Source organism: Phoca vitulina, unplaced genomic scaffold (assembly GCF_004348235.1).
Source record: "Phoca vitulina isolate PV1807 unplaced genomic scaffold, GSC_HSeal_1.0 scaffold43, whole genome shotgun sequence".
Lineage (NCBI taxonomy): Eukaryota > Metazoa > Chordata > Mammalia > Carnivora > Phocidae > Phoca > Phoca vitulina.
In genome coordinates this window covers 5,252,616-5,260,158 of record NW_022589746.1, presented here as the reverse complement: position 1 = coordinate 5,260,158, position 7,543 = coordinate 5,252,616, and the positions used below count along the sequence as shown (strand labels likewise).

Below are 7,543 nucleotides of genomic sequence, written 5' to 3'. Positions count from 1 at the left end.
GCAGCTTACAATAATCCTTTATTATGTTACAATTCTTGTGGATTATGAATCCAGGCATGGCTTAGCTGGGAGCTTCTGGCTCCAGGGATCTCATGAGGTTGCGGTTAATCTGTCGTCCAAGGCTGTGGTCCCATCCGAAGGTTTGACTGGGTGAGACCCCTCTTCCACGTCAACGCGTGTGATTGTTGGCAGCATGCTATTTCTTGCAGACTGTCGGACTGAGGGTCTCAGCTCCTCACTGGCTATTGGTTGGGGGTCTCCCTCAGTTCTCGGCCACATAGGCCTCCCTACAAGGCAGCTCGCGGCATGGCAGCTGGAGCACCCAAGATAGAAGGCAATGTTTTTATAACCTAATTTTGCAAGTGACATCCCATTACTTCTACCACACTGTCCTTTAGAACTGAGTATATAAATCCAGCCCACACTCAAGGGGAGGGAATTATACAAGGGTGTAGATGTCAAGAGGTGGGGGTCATCAGGGGACATCTTAGAGGCTGCCAACCATAGTACCTGTGGGGTGGTCAGGAGGATTAAATGAATGTCTGAAGCAGAGCACAGTGTTTGAGACAGTATTTGCTCAGTAAATGGAAGTCCTAATTAATGTTATAGATTCCTGTCTTTGTTTAACAGTAAATGCCCAAGTGCCCTTTCTGCAACAAATTTACAGTGAGATTTCAGTGAAGCCCTTTTGCCAACAATGTACTAACTCATCCTTGTTGCTGTTCTCCTGGAGCTCACGGAGCAGGACTCCCTTAGGAGCAGTCCCCGCCAGGATCTGATATGGCTGAACCTCTCATAGCCCTGGGCCTCGCATTACAGCTCATCATTTATTCATCCTTTATGTAGGTATTTAGCACCTACAAGGAGACAGAAGCTCAGGCAGGCACTGGGTGAGCCAGGCAGACATAGCTAATGCCTTCACAGAACATACAGTCTATTGAGGGTTCTGGACAGAGAAATGGCAGCTTCAGCCCATTCTTGGGGCTTCTTAGTCCTGCTAACAGGGGAGGTGTAAGCCTAAATGATTGCTGGGGGTAAATGGGAGGTTTGTTATTAGTTTTTATGTTTAATTTCCCAAGTACTTAATTTATTTAATTAGAACACATTTACTATTTTATATTTAGGAAACTTACTGATGCCAAGTGTCCCCTCACACAGAATAGAGGCAGAGAAGTCAACTTCTTGGCAACCTCATGGGATCGGGTTCACAAGGTAGGTAACACCATGGTTCCCTGGGAGACCTAGCCCCAGTCAAGGGAGGACAGAGCTAGGACTCACATGAGTATGGTCACCCTCCAGGGCCCTTAACTATTCTTTGTAGGAGCATCTATATAGTCTCAAAAGTATATATTCATGTATTTAGCCCCTATTTTATGAAAAAATAAGCAGTTGCTACTCTTGAGTGCTTGCTGTGGCCTATATGTGAGACAAAGCAAAGGAGCCGCGAGGACTTTGGGCCCACAAGCAGTTCATTATTTCTTCACAGAGCCCAGAGACACCTATAGCAGAGAGCCCAACAGGAGCTCTTCTGCTGAGAGCCAGGCATGTCTGGGCACAACAGTCAATCTGTGAAAGGGTAAAAGGCCAAGCAATCATTCTGGTTGACTTCTGGCTGTCATGAACAGAACACCTGACAAAGTGGCCTAAACAAAATGATGCCCATTACCTTGCATAACAAGAAGTTTGGGGGCCGAGTAGTTCAAGGATTAGTAAATTTAGAGGCTGAAATGGAAGACCCGGTTTCTTCCCACCTTTTGGCTTCTCCATCCTCAGCATTGCTGGCTTTTGTCTTCAGGCTTGCCTCCTCATGCTTGCAAGATGGCTGCCCCAGCTCCTGACTTCACAAGCTTTCGTAACCGCACTGAGAGGCAAACAAATCAGCTACAAGTTAGCAGCATGACAGGCCACATTTGATATGCCTGATCTTGTAGAAGAGAGAATATATAAGTGAAAGGATGGGAATGGAGCAATGAATTACCTACCTTGTATTATATGAATGAAGTTATGTGCTCATTTTTTTTTTAAATTTATTTGTTTATTTGAGAGAGAGAGGGAGGCAGAAGGAGAGGGAGAAGCAGACTCTCCTCCAAGCAGGGCTCGACCCGGGACCCTGGGATCATGACCTGAGCCAAAGGCAGATGCTCAACTGACTGAGCCACCCAGGTGCCCCAGTTATGTGCTCACTTTAAGTGACAATGGATCCCTGGATACTTTTGGGATCCACCTATTTCTAAATTTCAAAGAATGTGTTCTCTCAATTCATGGTCCTCCAAAGAATGTCCTTTCAAGAACATGAATTGGGATCTAAGAAGAGCATCATAGTAGGCTTGAATCAATCATAGGGACAATAGCAAGAATCCAAAAACATTCAACAAGCAGAGAAAAGGGCCAAAAGAATATAATTACAAAGTGCAAAAGTTCTCAAAACATTTTAGACCTTTTCTTCTTACTCATGATTCCCCTTTCTGGGTGGGCCAACAGGAAAAGAAAAAGAAAATCACTTCTCTGAGGCATGTCTTCTAGAGTGAGCTCACCCAGAGTCTTTTTGAGATGAGATGGAAGTTAATTCATAATTATATATACAGCAAACAAACCTCACTATGAAGGTTATCTTTATAGTGATATAAATTTATCTTACCTAAACTCCATGGTTTTAAAATTTATTCATTCAATCAGCAAGTACTTTTTAGCACCTACTCTGTGAAAAGCATTGTTTTAGCCTCAAGTCTTGTCATGGTGCTCCAATTTTCTCGTTCTGATATCTATATTCAATAACCACTTATCAAAAACCCTCCTGGATTGCAGAGCTATAATCTGTAATCAGCCATTCATTCCTGGAAAATATTGATAAAACCTCTGCTGGCAAGATCAAGAACTCAGAAAATGGGGAGTTAGAGTACAAAAATAAAAATGGTATTGTGTGTGAGTATTCACACACATACACATAAATATGCATACATAAACAAAAATTCTGGAAGACAACAATTTTGAAACAAGCTCTGTCTGTATTAAATATCTGCTCTCCTTAATCTGCATCAGGCATTTGGTATATACCTGAGGTATCATGATTTTCTAAGGCACATTCTTCCAACAAATATTATGCTATGTAAGCTACAGGTTCTTTTATGTTTATAAAGTAGTCCTTACTGGCTTGAAATGTAATATCTTCTTTCACTAACATTCTCCCTTGTTTTATTTATGCAAATCTCAACAAAATCTTGTGTGACTGTATTTGTCAGCTTCACTACATAACAAACAATCCCCAAATCTCAGTAATTCACATCAGCAGTTTATTTCTCATTCATGATACATGTAGATTATGGGTCTCTTGTGGCTCTGTCCCATGTTTTTTCCCATTCCAGGTTGCGGAGGAAGGAGTAGTCCTCATCTGGAATCTGCTGTTCTCTTAGGAGGGGGCAGCAGAGCAAGAGACCAAGCTGAACCACAGAATCACATTTAAAGTTTCTGATTATAATGGCATGTATCATGTCTATTCACATGTCCTTCAAAGTCAATCACATGATCAAGCTGGACAATGAAGGGGGGGACCATACTTGACCTATAAGGATGTATAATCCTTTTATTTTTAAAAAAGATTTTATTTATTTATTTGAGAGAGAGAGAGAGAGCATGAGCAGGGGGGAAGGGCAGAGGGAAAGGGAGAAGCAGACTCCCTGCTGAGCGGGGAGCCCAATGTGGGGCTGGATCCCAGGGCCTCGGTATCATGACCTGAGCTGAAGGCAGACGCTTAACCGACTAAGCCACCCAGGCTCCCTGGATATATAATCCTTCTAAAGGAGAAGGAATAGGGGCACCTGGCCGGCTCAGCTGGTGGAGTACACGACTCTTGGTCTTGGGGCTGTGAGTTAGAGCCCCACGTGGGGTGTAGAGATTACTTTAAAAAAAAAAAATCTTTAAAAAAAATAAAGGAGGGGGCAACTGGATGACGCAGTTGGTTGAGCGTCTGTCTCTTGGTTTCTGGCTCAGGTCATGATCTCAGGGTTGTGGGATCAAGCCCTGCATTGGGCTCTGTGCTCAGCGTGGAATCTGCTTGAGATTCTCTCTTTCTCCCTCTGCTCCCCCCACCACCCCCACTCACGTGCTCTCTCTCTCTCAAATAAATAAATCTTAAAAAAAAAAACACACATAAAGGAAAGGGAACAAATAATTGTGAACAATACTGTGATCCGCCACAGTAGCCACCTGGCTATTGCCCAAAATACTGAGGCCTACTCACGCTCATGCTTGTCTAATGCTTGCAAACTGGTGTCAGTTGCGCTTCCACGGCCGTGAGTGGTAGTTGCAGAAATGACAAACACAGCTAAGACAGAGAATCTGAATTAGGATTAGCAGGGGTGGGATAATATTTGCCCTTATATGAGAAGTAAAATTATAGTATTACATGTGGTTCATCATCAAGGGGACCAAAATCATTGCTGGTCTCAATTTCTGCCATTTGTCAGGAGAAACTGGGCCCACATGCCTGCCTGCCTGTTAATATTTTTAACCACCTGCTCCATGCCAGACACTGTAGGATATTTCACATTTACATATATACACACCTATTATTTCTACATATCACTGATTTTTCACTGTAACCCGGGATTTACTTGTAGTCATAAAAGATGGCTTACCTTAGATTTCTTGCCATAAAGCTCTTTCCCTTTATATGACTTCATACTTTCTACAGTTGGCTTAAAGGACACATTTTATGATGAGAAAGCTAAAATGAATGAAGTCTTTCTAAACACCTGCCAAAAATGCAATTAACTAATAAGATGACTACTTCACTCCTCAATCTGTGGTCTATTGAGATGATAGATGGATGAATGGATGGATGGATGGATGATACATAGATAGATAGATGATAGATAGATAGATAGACAGACAGATAGATAATAGATAGATGAAGAGTTCCCCACACCTTCACACTTGGTATAAGAAGAGGAAGGGAAGAAATCAAGGTACAATAGTGGTTTCAGCACTATGTCTCATAGTTATAGTACCCACTTCAAATTGGAGAGACTTGTCAAAGAAACTACGCCCCCCCCCAAAAAACACGAGAACTTCTCGAAACTTTGGCATCCCAATGGCCATTTTGAATATTATCTCTTCTTAAAGCACATGGAGCTTGTTTTGACATTTTTAAAAAGATTTATTTATTTATTTGAGAGAGAGTGAGAGAGAGTGCACAAGCTGGAGGAGGGACAGAGGGAGAAGGACAAGCAGATTCCCCGCTGAGCGGGGAGCCCAACATGGGGCTCAATCCCAGGACCCTGGGATCATGACCTGAGCTGAAGGCAGACACTTAACGGACTGAGCCACCCAGGCGCCCCTTGTTTTGACATTTTGTTAATAATGTCTAGCATACTAATGGCTAGCATATTATGACCAGTCTTCGGTACTTTGTTGTGGTAGCCCTAGCAAGCTAATACAATAGATATTTTAAAAACTCAAGTTTGGTTCCATTTGTCTGGAAAAACAAAAAGAACAGTATTACCAATACTTATAACCACAGGGGGTGGGGTGGGCAGCATAATACAGGGGTTCTCTTCTTGCCCTGGTCTGGTTTCAGCTTCTCGTTCCATCCTTTAACCAGCAATGTGGCCTTGGACAAATTACTTAATCTCTTTGTGCCTCGGTTTACATAAATGTAAAGTGGGGTAATAGTCCTTATCTCACAAAATTGTTTGAATATTAAATGAATTAGTGTTTTAAAGCACTTAGAACAGCGCTTCACACACTGTGACTGATACATAAATACTAAATAAAGAGATGGGGAAGTACGATGAAATCCAGTTTATAGAATCCTTTTAAATGCTGACACATTAAAAAAAAAAAAATTCTACCTGTCGAGGACGCTTGTTTCACGGAGGGAATGCCTGGTAGCTGCACTCAGAGTTCTTACGTGTGTGCTGAGTTTGGGTTTATGCTAGGACTGACGTCTACAATCAACGAACGTGCTCCGACAATGGCAAACGTAACGTCCCGTGCACCTTGACAGCAGTGACAGCCATTTCTGGTGAGGATTTTCACATTTGCCAGAGATTTAACAATTGCTGGCTTTCCCCCCAACAGTTGTTGTGATGAGAACTATGAAGGAGAAAGTCCAGCACGTGTGCTGAAAAGGTTCACAGGTGCTGTTTGCACATGACCTGCTGCAGAACGGGGGTAAACATGACTTGACTTCTACTGGTAAAACTTTAACACAAGATAAACTTGCTGACTGCAAAGCAGCGTACCACCTGACTGTTCCGTGCGTGATAGCTAATATAAACAGTGGGGGTGGGGAGAGCGGAGGCCTCCCAGGGTCCAGGAACCACTGCGTGGACCTTTCTGGAAGGCCAGCCCAGCCACAATCTGCTCTGCGTTCCTCAGCCTCCTGAGTTGCTTCTGCTTGTGGGGGACAACCCGAGGAAGTGGGACAAAGCTGTAAATCAGGAGCATCGCACGGGTGAATGTGGTGGTGTCTGGTGACTCACTGCTCCCAACCCCTTGACTTTTAATACTCACGACGGTTTCTGCCAGGAAATCCCGAGGGCCTGCCAGTGGCCTAGGTTACATGTGTGACCAATAGAATCTTAAACAGAAACGGCCAGTCATGGAAAAATGCATCTTATAAAGCATTTGGAAAAACAGGAAACTTTCTCCAAAAGGAGATGGCACCGGAGTTAGATTTCTGAGGATATTATTTCTCTGGGATCCAACACTGCCTCTGGTACATTGAGAACACTTTTATGAGTGTAAAAATCACTGCAGGAGACTTGAAATCGTTTCCTCTCATGTCAGTTCCATCCACAGGGCTATTAAAATTTTCAAAACTTCAGGGCACCGAGGAAATATATGATCTGAATGCAAGCACTTGAGTAACGGCTGACAGAGCCGGGAGTGAGAAGCTCCACAATACTTTATATGTATATTTTTTATTTACATAGAACTGGCCGTTGCATAACCTCACTTATCCAGAAAATAGCTTTGAAACAAGGAATCTTTTAAAATTAAAACAAAACTTGAGAAATACTTTTCTTAGACATATACATCTCTCCTGGGAGAAGTAGCCCTTAGACCCTGATTCAGGAAATATTTATGTTTATTGTACACATAGCCTTAACCAGTGTGATTTTCTCGCTTTCACCCCTCCAGCACTTAGGAAATGAGGAGTAGAGAGGCCTTTTGCTGTAGACATACACACTGACCAGAAGTAATGCTGACAGCCCACAGAAGGGGGAAATGGAAAATTGTGGATAGCAGACACAAGAATTCTAAAAGGTACAGTGGTTTGGGACTTCTTAGTGTGCAGGCAAACGTCCTACCTATCTCAATTGCCTAAGCACATAACTTTGTCATACAGTAGCATTAGAATCGGTTCTCATGATGACGACTTCGAGACCAAGAAAAGAAAACAGGGTGTTAAATGTAAATTTCCCAGACTCTTTCGGAAAGCAGTCGAGATTGAGTTACATTTCAGAAAGTTTTCCACCCAAAACATCTTGTCTTTTGTTTCTTCCTTCCTTTTAAAAAATATTTTATTTTATTTTATTTT

At 42.6% G+C, this 7,543-nt stretch overlaps 1 long non-coding RNA gene across 1 annotated transcript; it reads right to left on the bottom strand.

The window, feature by feature from the left end:
- LOC116648394 lies at window positions 1-6,129 on the bottom strand. The gene is made up of 3 exons (XR_004302519.1): window positions 5,850-6,129; window positions 1,752-1,861; window positions 1-313 (listed from the first exon to the last, which is right to left on the bottom strand). It is a non-coding gene; the product is annotated as an uncharacterized LOC116648394 (long non-coding RNA).
- Window positions 6,130-7,543: the final 1,414 nt, after the last annotated feature.